The sequence below is a fragment of the Lactuca serriola genome, chromosome 9 (assembly GCF_051521515.1).
Source record: "Lactuca serriola cultivar US96UC23 chromosome 9, Lser_US96UC23_V15, whole genome shotgun sequence".
In the NCBI taxonomy this organism is placed as follows: Eukaryota; Viridiplantae; Streptophyta; class Magnoliopsida; order Asterales; family Asteraceae; genus Lactuca; species Lactuca serriola.
In genome coordinates, this window is record NC_136416.1 from 216,524,944 (window position 1) to 216,541,920 (window position 16,977).

Here is a 16,977-nt window from a genome sequence, read left to right on the forward strand (position 1 = left end):
CTCTCCCAACACAACTTTTGAGCTTTGTTCACTTAGAACCACCTTAGAATGCTTCTTTAATTGCTTGCGAGTGTCTATCAAATCTTGCAGTAATTTCTGATGCTCGGGAATTTTGGATAAGGACTCAACAAAGGGAGTATTAATCGGGATCCCTTTCACATGCTTGACAAACTCTCTATGCTCTCTTTCCAGTGGACTAAGGGTAGCTTGGGAAGGAAAAAGCAAAGGCGGCTGATAAACTGAACCAACTACATAATTTTTCTGTTCATGACGGGCCCATGTCGTGAACTTATATGGTTCACGTCGTGAATTCTGGAATTCAGCAGCTTCATGATTTTCGAGCTTGGTCTTCTTCAACTTTGGATCGGGCTGCTGTGGTTCTTCTTCCAATGCCTCCAAGAAGTCAGAGATGGCTTCGTCTTCAGTGTCTATGACCATTACATGAGATTGGGTTTTTGTTTCGGTATTTTTCGGGGATAACTTCTCATGAACTAGAGTGGCTAGTTGACCAACTTGTACTTCAAGGTTATGGATGGAGGCTTGCTGATTCTTTATTAAAGTTTGTTGTTCCATAATAGCAGAATCAGTGGCATCGTGTCTCTTTTCCGAAGCTTCCATAAACTTCATCAACATAGTCTCTAGATCGGGTTTCTTCTCGGCTGGTGGCTGCTCCTTTTGATAGAAGCCTCAACCTGTCTGCCTATACTTCTCTTCTTTTTGCTTCTTATACTCTTCATATGGCAGCCACTCCTTCTTCGGTTTCCTCCAGTCCTCATCAAACTTATCCCCACTCGAGTAGCACACTTGAGCTTTTATGTTCCCAAACTCATCTAAATTGCAGTCCTTGGTCAAGTGTGGACCACTACATCTCTCGCAACCCACTCTTATGGCATGTATTGACTGGTCCATTTGTGTTATCCTTTGATCCAAATTATTCAACATAGCCATTACAGCTGCTATTTCTTCAGTTTGGGCCCCTCCACCGCCTTTGATTCCATCTTGCCTAGGGTTGTGGTATTCGCGAGAGTGCTTCGCGAATTCTTCAATCAGCTCCTTAACCTCCCTTGGATTTTTCTTTGTCATAGGTCCTTGAGAGTCAAGGAGTTGTCTCGTCATAACGTGGACCCCATCATAGAAGATCGACATCTCTTGTTGCACATTTAGATCATGCTGAGGGCAATTTCTGAGCAAGCCCTTGTACCGCTCCCATGCTTCGAATAATGACTCCCCCGGCTGTTGCTCAAAGTTGGCTATTGCCTTCTTGAGTTTGGCTATCTTGGAAGGCGGGCAAAACTGGTCCAGGAATTGCTCACGCATTTGAGCCCAAGTGGTAATTGTACCCGGTGGAAGTGACTTTAACCACTCCTTAGCAGCTCCTTTGAAAGTGATGGGAAGCATCCTAAGCAAGACGGTGTTTCTGTTGACATTTGGGACATTAAAGTAATCCGCAATGTTGTTGACTTCATCTAGATGCTTAAAAGCATCCTCATGATCTTTCCCAAAAAATGGGATATCCTTCAGTGCAGTCAAGACGTGCCCCTTCAACTCGAATGTGGCAGTGGCAGGTATTGTGGGTTGGACTAAATCGGGACCCACATATTCTCGGATCCGCTTCTTGTAAGCTCCCACGGACATCTCTTCAATTGCTGCCATCTCGTTCCTTGGCTCGTTCTCGGGTTCGCTCGTATGTTCTTCAAATTTCGGCTCAGTATCGTATTCGGATTCGGTTTGGACGGGTATTTGATCCAAGTGCTCAAAATTGCTCTTGCGCCTTGCAGATGAACTTGACTCTCCTGTCTTCTTTCTCGACTTCCTTGAAAAAGCTGACTTTAATTCTTGTAAGGGCGTCTTTTTCTTGTGAATTACAGACTCGGGATCTGCAAGTGGTGGCACCAAGGGTGTGTTTGAGCCTCTAGTCATGAACTCCTGCAACTTGCTAAACTAAAAACGTAAAACTGAACTAAAATAAGAAAATACTAAAAACTGAAAATCGCAGCTTTCACGTCGTGAGTTTATAAAACTCATGTTGTGAATTCTGTGAGAGAGACAGAAAACAAAATTTTTGTTATATGCTAACCAACTAACCTAATAAACAAAAATAACAAATAAATAACTAATTAACTTTTTGCAGATTTTATTCCACAAAAAGGGTCGATGAATCTAATGCAACTAAATAAACTAATAAACGTGTCGTTCCCCAGCAACGGCGCCAAAAACTTTGTAACGACCGAAAAATTCCAACCAATTTAAACTTTTCAAAAACAACCCGATTTCATTAAATTATTACAAAAAGGTTTTCAATACAATTAAATTAAAGTATTCCCAGAATCACATCACAACATAAACATGAGAAGCGGTACGATCACGCCTTCGCCTTGGCACGGTCTCCTGAAGAACCTAAAAAACATAAAACCACAACTGTAAGCCTGAAAGCTTAGTGAGATATCCCCAAAATACCAACCACATATACCATACACGCATATCATGCCATATCATATCCGATCACAGAACAGCCATGCACTTCGGGTCTACTGTGTGACTGGTCCGCCGCACCGGCCAACAGTCCACCTGGTCACTCGACTCACCGAGTCATCCCTTGACTCACCAAGTCACAGCTCAACCATAAGAAACTTGGACCTCACGACCAGACTCGCCGAGTCTAAGGCTATCTTCAACCTACTCGCCGAGTTGTTCTTCCAACTCGCCGAGTTCCAGACCATCTTCAAGCAACTCGCCGAGTACACCTTTGTGACTCACCGAGTGCCTTTAGATTTCATCCCAAACAGAACCTTCCAGGCCATGCAATTGATCCAAAACGTAGATCTAGCCTCCTACAACCCATCCATCACGTAAAGTGGCAAACTTTACATGAATCCAAAGAGATCTAGGCATTTTACACTTTAGGGCTAGGATTTGGGACATGATGGCTTCACTAATCACTCAAGAACAGGGACTTTAATGCACTTTAGATCTCCTCCACTCCAGATCTGAGGTAGCAACCTAAGATCTAATCTTCAAACTCAAGATACCACAAGCTAAACCTCCCATACATTCCAAGAATAATGAATCTAGAAGAATAACAGCCCAAGAACGAGATAATACCTTAAAGGGAAGCCCCAACAGCAATGAAATCCGAATCTAAGCAAATCCCCTTGCTCCAAGCCTCCTAACTCTCCAAAATCTTCCTCCAATTCTCTTCTCCAAGGCTCAATTGCACTTAAAACCTTCACAATCGCGTTTCTAGGGTTTTCTGGACTTCAAGGGAAGGTAAGGAGGTTGGGGAGAGGATATAATGTCCTTTATATAGGACTCATCCTCCGAAATTAGGGTATTCTCCACTCAGCGCCTACTCGTTGAGTCCAGCTGCCGACTCGCCGAGTCGGCCACTTAACACGCGACCAAAATCGCGACCCTACTCGCCGAGTCCACTCGTTGACTCGCCAAGTTGCCCTTTCCAATTTACTCTTTTAGCCCTTCAACTTTACTCTTGATATTCCGGGATGTTACAATTCTCCCCCACTTAAATTAGGCTTCGCCCTCGAAGCCTGCGGCAACTCGACTCCAGAACTTCTCCCGCAACACACCACCTGGCATTAACTAGATCGGGTTCCTCAAGACACAACCATCGAAACCCGAAACTCACTTTCTCCTTTCTTGCGGTGTCCTGACCACCGAGTCAATCCGGCCACCGGCTTTACCCTCTGATAACCACACTTATCAGGCTCCACACTTGTCAACCGAATACCACCCCATGGCACTTTTCTCGATCCTGATCACAACAATCACTTGACTCTTACGAGCTAGATATAACCCTGAACCACCAGGTTCCCGATCCGAGTCCAACTCTATCCACTCCATGCTGACAGAATGACACATTCTTCAGCCTTAGAGCAACTCCCATGAGTTCTCCTCTTGCAATCGCATGCACATGCTGAACTAGCCCTAGCACTCTCGGGTTAGGAAAACCTGTCACATTGACGACATGTCCAAACATCCCCCAGGATGAACCACCACTACATACACAATTCCCTTATCAGAATCACACTGGGGGCCTAAGACTCCCTCCCTGCATCCCTTCCGAGCCTCTTGGCTCTACACCCGCGGAATTCCTTCCGCGACCTCAGCAGACATCCCAAACCGGATGTGATCCCATACCACTGCCGCAATCACGCTGCTCAATGACCACAATTGGACCACTCCAATCATAACTTTGCGCTACTGCTTTCACTTCCGTGAATTTACACTCCCTCTCGGAGTTACATTCCTCTCTCTTTCCCTTACCAAGGAAATCCACTTGGCCGCCTTGTCACTACGACAAGTGCCACGGTGCTCGCCCAACGCTACACCACTCCTTTATAGCATAACCGCTATCCATGCAACACACATGCTCTGAATCTGCTCACAGGGACTCTAGAGTCCATGCACTATCTCCACTCATCAAGATCAATACCCGAGGCCAGACCTTCTAATGCTAACACATCGCAACATTCTCAACCCATTTCCTCAAACCGATCTAACAATACCTGCAGAGTCTTCAGCATGACTGGACCGCCTTACCAAGCCTTCAGTTAATCTGGACCACTCTCAGAACCTTCAGCCAATCTGGACCGCCCTGCAGTGCCTTCAGTCTGGCTGGACCATTCTCCGAGCCTTCGGCCTGACTGGTACGCTTACCGGCCTTCAGTCTATCCGGACCGCTCAACCGACATTCATCACTCCGAGTTATCTCTCCGGGAAATCCTCCCATGCATACTGTTCTAGCCCTCTAGGGGTTCCGAACTCTATTTCCATCACACAACTCAATCCCGGCCTGATCCAAGGCCCTCCACAATCAAGTACCCTTGGTTTGTATCCCGCCCCGCATGCCAGCCACTTTCTCATACCAGCCTATGCTCTTGGCTGACAGAACACTACTGAATCCCAAACAGCTAAACAACCTCACATGCTCATCGATCTTCTGGAGAATTTTCCAATTCTCCCCCACTTATAGCACTGATTATCAATCACCGGTCGCCATCACCGACCTCCCCCAACAACCTTACACAACACAAACACTTACACGCGAACTGCATCCCGCAAGCACAAAAAACCTTCACAAAATCACATATCAACACTGATCATCCCGAGCTCGAAAGAACTCAATCTGCAGCTAACCGCTCCTCAGAAAGCAGATGCTACCGAACCTTCAAACCAGACGCAAGATTTCCACTAATAATCTACATGAATGATAACCAACGAAATTCCCATCACTAACCCATAACCATACCAAACCCTCAAGGAACAACGAATACCATACCGAAAACCACACAATCAGACAAACAGATAAACAATACTCCACAATAATCACAAGATAATCAAGACATCAAGAAAGAAACATACCCGCGGCTGCATCCGGCGCCGCTCTGACCTCCTCTGCTGTAAGCTGAAAAGCACGACCCTGAGCCCTTGGGGGTTCCGCTCCACCCTGACCTCCACCTGTGATCCTCAAAGTGGCCGGTGTTGGAGCCTGCACCGGTCCTGCAGCGAGCTGTGGACAGTTGACCCTCAAATGTCCAACCTGATTACAATGATAACAAATCCTCAAATCCCGAACCGGCGCTGACTGCCGACAATCCCTCGCATAGTGCCCCTCCTTTTCGCACTTGCGGAATGCACCACCGGACCTACAAACTCCGATGTGACCCCTCCCACACTTCCCACAAGTGTGGCTGCTCAGATCTCCCACCCTAGAATCAACGGTCTTGGACAGTTTCGGCGCCGGCTGCGACTGCACCGGAGCCTGCCTCAGCTCACGCAACTGCAACTCAATATCTAATTCACGCCGCCTGGCGGCCTCCTGCAACTCCAACAAAGTCTCGTACCTTTGCGTAGATACAAACTGTCTGATATCCCTCTTGAGCATGCTCAGATATCGAGACATCTGAGCCTGCTCCGAAGCGAACTCAGGGCAGAACATCGCCCTCTCAGTGAACATCCTGGTGATCTCAGTCATCGACTCCGAACCCTACTTCAGCTCAAGGAACTCCTAAGCCAATCTCTCTCTCTCTCTCTCTCTCTCTCTCTCTCTCTCTTAACCCGCGGAACATAACGAGTGCTGAACATCTCTCTGAACTGATCCCATGAAACAGCAACCCTCTGCGCATCCGAATATGACCCTGTGGTCAATCTTCACCAATCCTTCGCCCCGAGCCTCAACAGGTTCAGAGCACACCTCACCCTCTGATCAGCAGGGCATGAACACGTGAAGAAACACCCCTCCACGTCCGATAACCATCTCATAGCAACAATCGGGTCCTGAACTCCATCAAAGGTGGGAGGCTTCGTATTATCGAAGTCCCGATACTGAAAACCCCGACCAGCTCCTCCCCCTGCCGCTGCTATAGCCGCTGTAGCCGCCGCGGCAGCCGTCTCTGCGAGAGCTGCATAGCGCTCATCAAAATACTCAACCATAGCGGTCTTGATCGACCCAAACAGTTCCGGCAACTCAGCCCGGAACAACGCAACAATCTCATCATGCAGGATCTCACGAATCCTCGCATCCAACTCGCACATGCTCATCTGACCAATAACCTCGGGCGGTACTGACCCGCCCGGAACTCCCTCTCCTGCTCCCGATCCTGACCCGGATCCACTACCTGCATGCCTCGGAATCTCCATACTGAAAAACACCACAAAATCTCAGACACTTCCCACTAACCCGGGAACCAACTCTCAAACCAACCCTAGAGGTCATGGTTTCCCAGATACGCGTATGGGTCCTGTGCTTTCAGTAGTACGGGCCCATACTACCTTCCACACCTACCCATATTTATATGAAGTACTACCACAACACCCTAGTGAAAACATACAAACAAGCGCTCAACCTCACTACTAGAGGAACACTGGAAATCTCTCACAAGGAAACCCTAGGCTAACAGGCATCATAAATCAGGCAACATTATCATGAAATCCTGAAGATCCCTAGCCTAGCACTAGCATGTTGTTCTATCAAAGCTCAAAAACAAATATCATGTATGGTATTTTGGGGTTACTTACTGGCTCCGGCTGATCGTACCTTCGCGTCCTCCTTTTACTCATTTTGAAAACCATTTTAAATTCTCTTTTGAAAACCCTCCTCGATTTGAGACTGGAGTCACACGAGTGTTCCTCCAATTCACTCAAACCAAGGCTCTGATACCAACTTGTAACGACCGAAAAATTCCAACCAATTTAAACTTTTCAAAAACAACCCGATTTCATTAAATTGTTACAAAAAGGTTTTCAATACAATTAAATTAAAGTATTCCCAGAATCACATCACAACATAAACATGAGGAGCGGTACGATCACACCTTCTCCTTGCCACGGTCTCCTGAAGAACCTGAAAAACATAAAACCACAACTGTAAGCCCGAAAGCTTAGTGAGATATCCCCAAAATACCAACCACATATACCATACACACATATCATGCCATATCATATCCGATCACAGAACAGCCATGCACTTCGGGTCTATTGTGTGACTGGTCCGCCGCACTGGCCAACAGTCCACCTGGTCTACCCTCCGAGTCTAGCCATATACATCGAGTCTGCAGTGTGATTGGTTCACCCGCACCGGGCCTTCAATCCACCTGGTCCACTCTCTGAGTCTATAGTATGACTGGTCCGCCCGCACCGGGCCTTCAGTCGGCCTAGTCCACTCTCCAAGCCTCGGCACGTCTGGTCCGCCCTCTTGGGGCCTACAGCCTATCTGGACTGCTCGCTGGGCCTTCGGGACAACCGGTCCGCCCTGCGTATCTTGGCCTACAACACAAAGCAGGACCCACCTCAACCCAACTCCAGTCCAAACAACCATGTGCACATAAACATACAGTCAAATAACAATTCATAGTCAACAGGCCGATCAAACAGATCACATAACAGTACCCACTAATTTTAATATTTATAACCTAACAAACTTAAACTAACTATGCACTTATAGGCAGTGTACCTAGTCGGATTACAGTATAGCTTGGGTAAGTCGGGTGTTGATCACAGGGAACGGTGTTACTAATTAATCTACTTACTATTAAATTAACCTAATTATTAACAAGTTTAAAAGTGGGTTTTATCTGATTTTACAAGACCAGACAAACTTAACTCAAATTCAATAAGTAAAAACACACTCTTGTCTAGTTTGAATCCACTTCTTCCTTATGGCTAGCTAATGATTATGGATTATTAAGTTGGTTTTAATTGTATTAGTAATTTAGTTCTAACTTTACCAATAATTAACTATTCATGTCAAACTATGTATGTTCACACACAATTAAACACAGAACTAATTATGAATGTAAATATGCTATTTAAGATTTGTTATATAAACGCAATTATAGTCACAATACACGTTCTCTAGCACAGCTAAGCTTATTTACTCTAATTACTAACTAAGATTGGTCAATCCTAGCTCTAACAGTTCAATGTTCACTAAATCATTAGGTAAACAAGTTCATGCAGTTAATGGTCACTAAGCTACACAGAACATGCAATCAAGCAATTAGAGAAACAAACACAAGCATGTTAGGTAAAACAAATCAAACACAAGCAATTTTACCAACTAAATAAATCCATAAAAATTAAGCTATTGATAAGTTAAAAGCTTCATCTAGCTAAACAAGAGTAGCTAGATTCAGCTGCTCATCATAGCAACTAACATACTAACACAAATTAAAGTGATATGAAACATGTTCCTAATTATCAATTAAGTAATCTAAATATGGACCTTCACTCTTTTGGTGTTGAAAGCTTCTTCCTAGAACTTTTCTCTGCTTAAAATCGCCTTCTGGAACTCCTCTCTCTTGCCAAAAGTTCCCTTTATTCGTAATGGTCAAGGGTTTATATAGTTGCTGATTTTCACAAACTCACGTCGTGAATAATAAGATATTCACGTCGTGAGTTTTAGATAACCTTGCCCGTCAAGGATTCCTTCACCCGCGTACATATCTTCTAGAACCAACTCTCACGTCGTGAATCTTCAAGTTCCCACGACGTGAGAACGTTTTTTCCAGATTTTTCTTCTCTTTTAATCTTTTAATTCCCAAAGTTTCTTTCTTTAACGCTTTTAGTCCCTTTTCTTCAAAATGTCTTCTTTTTTGCTGCAAATAACATTTAAGCTCATAAGTACCATTATTCTAAACAATTTACTAACTTATTAATAAAAATGTACTTAAATATTACCTAAAAATAAGTATAAATATGGAAATATCAATTCCCGGTATGAAATTGGCATATAACATCTCTTGGGGATAATAATTCAAACGCAGACAGTTGATAACCCTAAATTACACTTACTCATATCCTTGGAACTAGAGGCTCTGCCGTGTAGTTTTCCGCACGTGTTGTACCGACTCTGACCCCACGGTTTCTCAAAACTGTTCTGAGATCTTGGGTCTCTTTCCGGGACCCTTCTATATAAGTAACCGATCTGATTCCCTCTTACCAATATGCTCCAAGTCCCTATCCCATTCTCAGGCTCTAGAAGTCATATCACTTAGGGTCTTGCACCCCGAGATACTCACGATCTCCCCGCCATCATTCTTCAGTTTTTCCCGATATCTTACCTTCTCTATTTCCTCACCTGCTAGTCCACTGTGGTTCCAACTAATCTTTCCCTTCCGAGACTTGGCAGTGATCTTTACCACGGTCTCCGTAGTCCGGAGAAGATCTAATAACCCTAGCGCCAACTATTGTGCCTCAATCGACTGGCACACTCTGCCCGGAATCTGATCTAAAATCATCTCATGACATAGAATCAACCGCATCAACACTCAACTCACTACCAACCTCTTCCTATCAATCGTGTGCTCTATACTCCAGGATATAGGGAATAAATCGGATCTTGTCCCCTTTCGAGACCATGGCTGGTACAAAAATATTGGCAACATCTGCCAATCACCTGCTGCTACCAATGGCGTACCTAGCCCCATGATAATCTGGAGCTTCTCTAGCTATGAACATCTTAATCTTCATCAGTGTACACATCCATGTCCTGACTGCTATCTCAGTGCAGAATGCACTCATCTTCCCATCACATCTATGTAAAATGCCCTCCTTGATCATACTGAAGATCACAGGAGTCTGGTTAATGATACTGCACATAACCTCAGATGGAATGAACCCCTCATCTGTCACACCCCCAAACCAGAACTGCGGAAACGTTCGGGGGTGGATGACTTCATGTATAGTATCATGACAACGAGTATAATAGTGAAGAAAGCAAACACAACCATCATCAATATAATTGAAAGAGTTACATCATAGAGTAAGTTTACATGTTTCAAAATCAATTACATCATGATGACAAAATTGTTGGAATAGTGTCTAAGGCTGCAACTATATTTGGCAAGTATTTGACCCGGTTGAGCATGGTCCTTTTGGGTTGCCTTCACCATAGCAACTTGACAGGATGATTTATAATGAGAGAAGAAATATTAGTAATATATATATATATATATATATATATATATATATATATATATATATAATTAAAATGCTAGTCTCACCATTAGTAGGCCTCATTCACGAAGTCGGTCTATAAGGAGGGTATAAGGTTGCTGCCTATAAAATGGCGCTTAATGGGTGTACACTCACACCCACCGCTTGCTTGATCGGTGTAGGGTCGTTAGCCGAACGGGTAGGATAGGGCAACCCTATCTCCTCATTAAAAGTATAATATTATAATACAATGTAACTACATGTTTTTCAAATTCCCAATCCTAGTTACTTTAGGAAAAGTGAATTGATGCAAACCCATGAAATTACACTTTGCACCCTTGCTAAGAAGTTAGTGGAGCGTGTGTGGTTTACCGGCACACTAATTGGTTCTAAGCAAAGGTGGCAAAGGGTGATTCATTGTTTATCATAGTTCGGTGGAGCGTGTGTGGTTTACTGGCACATCGAATAGGTGATTGTAACAATGAAGGCACCGTGTAGATTTGCATGGTTATTCACACCCACTTTGTGATCTTCGGCATCCCAGTCACAAACGAGAAGGGCATATCGAGATTTAAACATGCCATTGAAAAGTTCAATGAATCTCATCGATAGCTAGGAATTCTAAATGCATTTAAAACTTAAGGTTATGTTTTGAGGTGGAGAATTAGTGAATCGACATTCACTTACCTTCAAATTTTTTGCATGTTGGATTACAGCATCCCTTTTCTAATATGTAAATAATGTTGTTGGATCCTAGCCCTAATTTTTCATATTGGGTGATAATTAGGGATTCAATTCTAATCAAACTTTGTCCTTTCTATTTGTATATGTCGAACGCAAACAACGTTGCAGCTAGCTCATTCACGTTAATGAGCCTTTGCCAAAAGGTGACTTTCGATGGAACGAACTTTAGCGAATGGATAAGATACATTCGCACGATTGCTCGCTACGAGGACAAGGAGTATGTCCTTGACGAGAAGCTCGAAAAGATTAATCCAGAAATCGCTACTCCGGATGAAATGACTGTCTTTGAGACTCATGAGCATGATGCAACGAAGGTTCATTGCATCATGATAGCCACAATGAACGCCGAATTCCAAAAGTCCTATGAGGACATGTATCCGTACGAGATGCATCAAGACTTATTGGAGAGATACCATCAAAACGTGAGGCAGGAACATTACGAGATCTTCACTAACATGATCACTACTAAAATGGGTAATGGAGAATCTCTAACCATTCACTTGCAAAACATGCAAAGGTATGTCGATCGTCTTCGCAAGTTGAATGTCGACTTTGGGGAAGACTTGGCTATCGACATGGTCCTTCATTCCTTGCCTCCGTGTTACAACCAATTTAGGATGACCTACCACACGAACAAGGAAGAGGTTACCCTAATTAAACTCCAAGGTCTCCTGAGGGTTGCTGAGAGCAACCTCAAGGACAAGTCTGTTGCACCAACTCCCAACCCACACGCTGCTCCTGTTTTGGCTATTGGGCAGGGAAGGGGCAAGAAGAGGAAGGCTCCGTCAAAGAGCCACCACAAGGGAAAGTCCCAAGATGGTTCCTCTTCTAGTGGGACCAATTTTGATCCTACTAAACCCAACCCTAACCCAAAGGAGGCAGAGTGCCACCATTGCCACAAAATAGGGCATTGGAAGAGAAGCTACCCAGAGTATCTGCAAGCCATCAAGGATGGAAAGATCAAGCCATCTTTCGCATGTATTTATACGATTAAATCTAATGATTCATCTCATGCTATTTATTGGGTTCTTGATACCGGGTGTGGTTACCACATTTGTTCTGAATTGCAAGGACTAAGAAGAAATAGGGATGTGGAGCATGGAAGAATAAATCTAATCATGGAAACAGAAGATCGTCACCTGTCACCAAGATTGGAGTGTATTCTTTAGTGCTTAGTAATGGATTGAGTTTAGATTTGAATAATTGTTACTACTCGCCAGATATGGCAAGAAACATCATTTCGTTTCATGGTTTGTTTAGACAAGGATTTAGATTTTTGTTTAATAATGAGAATGGTTCGATTTATGTTTATCTAAATGGTGTCTTATATTTTGAAGCAATGCCTTGTAATGGAATTTATGAAACTGTTATGATTGTAGATAACCTAGGAAATGATGTTTTATGCATGGATTCTTCCAATAGTATGGATAAAGCATGTTTGTGGCATTATCGTCTTGGACATGTAAACAAGAAACGCATAGCCCAACTCTAAAAGGATGGAGTGTTGGAGTCATTCGAACTTATGGAAGATGACACGTGTGAGTCTTGTTTGCTTGGAAAGATGACCAAGTCACCCTTCACTGGTACATGTGAAAGGGGTGAGGGTTTGTTGGATCTCATACATACCGATGTATGTGGACCCTTTAGATCCACCACAAAGGATGCGAACCGCTTCTATGTGACTTTCACCAATGATTATAGTAGATATGGGTATATTTACTTAATCAAGCAAAAGTAAGAAACGTTTGAAAAGTTCAAAGAATTCAAACATGAAGTGGGGAATCAATTGGCCAGGAAAATCAAGATGCTTCAATCCGATCGAGGAGGAGAGTATCTAAGTCGTGAATTCCACGACTACCTCAAAGAATGAGGAATCATCTCGCAATTGACGCCACCTAGGACACCGCAGTTGAATGGTGTGGCAGAAAGGCGTAATCGAACCTTGTTAGACATGGTTCGTTCTATGATGAGTCGTGCTTCACTACCTATCTCATTTTGGGGGTATGCCTTAGAGACTGCCGCTCATATCCTTAACCGAGTCCCTACTAAGAAGGTTGCCAAAGCACCTCACGAGATGTGGGCAGGGAAAGCTCCCTCGTTGGCACATATCAAGGTTTGGGGTTGCGAGGCTTTCGTAAGACGAGATACTCATGACAAGCTCGAACCGCGTAGTGAGCGATGTATTTTCATCGGCTACCCGCATAAATCCTTTGGATATCTCTTCTATAGACTGAATGACAATGTTGTCTTCGTTGCGAGGAGAGGTGTTTTCTGAGAGCGAGAACTCATAAGCCAAGGAGACAGTGGGAGGCAGATCGAGCTTGAAGAGATTCAAGAGTCGAGTGATGAAGGAGCCTCTGCCGCTGGCACTCAACCCGAGGAGGAAACTCCGGTTGAACCAATTGACGAGTCCTTACCTCTTAGACGTTCCGAAAGAGTTAGAGTTCAACCCCAGTTTTAGGGTTTTCATATTACTACCGAAGGGGACACGTATACTAGTGATGGTACAATAATAAATCTAGATGAACCTAATAGCTATAAGGAAGCCATGGCAGGCCCGGAGTCTGCAAAATGGAAAGAGGCAATGGACATCGAGATTCAATCCATGTATGATAACCAAGTTTGGAATTTGGTTGATAATGTGCCCGGGCATAAGACCGTTGGGTGCAAATGGATCTTCAAGAAGAAGACCGACATGGATGGAAATGTACACACATATAAGGCGCGATTGGTTGCGAAGGGCTTTACTCAAACTCCTGGAGTTGACTATGATGAGACCTTCTCACTAGTTGCGAAGATAAAGTCTATTAGGGTGATGTTAGCCATAGCTGCATTTCATGATTATGAGATATGGCAGATGGATGTCAAGACCGCTTTCCTTAATGGGAAGTTGGCTGAGGATGTTTACATGGCTCAGCCAGAGGGTTTTGTCAATACAAAGCATCCAAATAGAGTGTGCAAGCTTGAGAAGTCCATTTATGGGCTTAAGCAAGCGTCTCGTAGATGGAATCTTTGCTTCGATGAGAAAGTCAAAGAGTTTGGATTTGTACGAAGCGAAGATGAATCATGTGTATATGTCAAAGCCAGTGGGAGTATAGTCAGCTTCCTGGTTTTGTATGTCGATGACATACTACTCATAGGAAACGACGTCCCGACACTGCATGTGACATCCCCATTTTCACGGCCAGAAAAGACCGATTTTGTTTATGCTTTATAAAAATCAGTGTACTTCTTTTAATAAAAATGTTGCGGAATTTGTTCCCAAAAAAACATGATCAAATACGTTATTAAAACATTTTCGAAGAAACGTATTTTATTCATTTTAAAACGTTTGGGATGTCATCGTTAATACAGAAACATAATCATAAACAGAACTTACATTTATTTACACTAGTGATCTACATCTCTTTAAATCTCTCAGTGTAATGTGACTTCATATCAACACCTGTGATATAATAAACTGAGTGGGTCAGGTTGGGAAACCTGGTGAGCACATAGGGTTTTCAACCCACAATAATATAATTATTATTTTTAAACATCAAACAATCAACCCAATTACCCATTACCGTTACCCTCACATTACGTCCCTAAAACATCTAACACAAGGGACCTAGTCTAAGGACTATCATTGGGATGGACACTACTGCTAAGGGGATTCCTTGGCAATGAAAGTCCTAAAGGCAACCATGTGGGCGATGGAGTACACCTGGTGAGCATACAGTTCACACAGTTCGAATAAACACACAGTTCGAATAAACACCTACAGGTTGCGAGCCTGCTAGTGTTCCACTGGACTGTCTAGAATAATCCGTGGTCGTCATCTATACTCTGCTAGATGACTGGATCATCAATAACATCTATAAAGAGGCCTCTCATTATTTTTATTTTGTCACACAACAACTATTACATCTACCCATGTTTTACCCAACACATTTTGTAGATATAAAATACATATACAGTTTAAATCATTGAAAACATGTATAAGACGTTCATCCAGCATAGATAGCAAGTATACAGATAATATACACACAACACGTAATTTATATAAAATACTTCATATCTATGTGTAAGCTGAAAGTAACTATGCACTCACCTGAAAGGTGGTGACTCAGCACTCGAGCAGCGCTTCGATACTCTCAAAACAACTTTCCTTCGATAAAACCTAGTACCAATACCACTAGGGTTTAGTCTAATGATAACCGCGACAAATTAATTAGTCTGACTATTATTATTATTATTATTATTATTATTATTATTATTATTATTATTATTATTATTATTATTATTATTATATAAGCGTTAATTGTTGGAACAGTGTCTAAGCCCGTAACTATATTTGGTATGTACTTGACCCGGTTATGCATGGTCCTTTTGGGTTGCCTTCTCCAAAGCAACTTGACAAGGTAATTTAAGGAGAAAGAGAGAGTATTATGATTTATTAATATATTATAAGAATAATATATTAAAGGAGAAATCATATTTATTTAATTAGTATTGGTCATAAATTAATTAGGAATTAATTTGGTGGTCAAAAGAGATTAATTGAATAAAGGGGTATAAACTGTCAAATGTATGATAGTTGAGTTTTAGGTTAAGGAAACCTAATGGGCTTAAGGGGGAACGAAATTATGATGGGTATCCATCATACTTTCGTCCAAGGGCCTTATTCCAGAAGGTTCCATGGGCTGCTTGGTGGCTAAGCTGTCCATTAGGGTTTAGAGTGAAACCCTAGTAACCTGTAAGTATAAATATGACCCCTAGGGCATGAATTCGGCCACCACTTGATTCTAAGAGTACCTTAGGCCAATTTCTAGCCTCTCTCTCCCTCTCTCATATTGCCTTATTGCTTGTGGGGTTTGTGAACCATTAGAGGAGTTGCATTTGTGACTCTAGGCTCAAAAGAAGAAGATATACAAGATCTAAGCCAACCATTGAAGAGGTAAACATCTAGATCTGATTCTATATGTTATTTCAGTTGTTTATATGCTAGATTAGGGTTTGTAAGTCTTAGAATCAAAGCATGTTCAATAGTGAAACCTAGATCCAAGCATTAGGGTTTGTATGAGCACATATGAATGTTTCTTATGCATAAAACCCATCATTAATAACACTCAATATAACTTATAATAATAGCCCAAATAATTATTATTATTAAGGACCTAATAACATTCCTATAATTATTTGGAAGCTATATTAAAAATTGCGTAAGCGTAGCACACTTACAGCGAATTTTATCGAAAACCGGAACTTATTTGGAGCAGCTTTTCGAAACCGAAAGGCTCTTTTTCTCGAGACTCCGGGAGCCTCGGGGCTTCCCTCGGGAGTTAGGGGTTTTATCTAGGGATTACGGGGGTTTAGATGAGCTAGAGAGAGAAAGTCTAGAGAGAGCGATATGAGAAATGTGTGTGAAATTCGGAGCACTTCACACCTCTATTTATAGTGCCAGACTTCGGTCATTACGCTGGGTGTAGGGAGGCTACGCGGGGCGTACTCCTCGGATAAGAATGCCAGCTTCGCACCAGCTGGCTCGCACCCATTCTCGGACCCGGACAAGATCAAGTACGCTGGTTGTACCCAGCTTCGGACGCGGGGCGTAATGCGAGACTTTGTGGCGATCATCGGGTGTGAGGCGTGATCAGCAAGCAACGGTCCAGATCGTGCCACGTCAACGATTTAGCAACAGACTTCGCAAATTTCACTCTCGACTTCTAAAAATCATAACTTTCGTATACGAGCTCTGTTTTTGACGTTCTTTATATCCACGCGAAGGTGGGAATGTAC

At 43.0% G+C, this 16,977-nt stretch overlaps 1 non-coding gene across 1 annotated transcript; it reads left to right on the top strand.

The window, feature by feature from the left end:
• Positions 1-1,162: 1,162 nt before the first annotated feature.
• Positions 1,163-1,269, top strand: LOC145077444 (small nucleolar RNA R71). Its single transcript, XR_013693188.1, has one exon. It is a non-coding gene; the product is annotated as a small nucleolar RNA R71 (small nucleolar RNA).
• Positions 1,270-16,977: the final 15,708 nt, after the last annotated feature.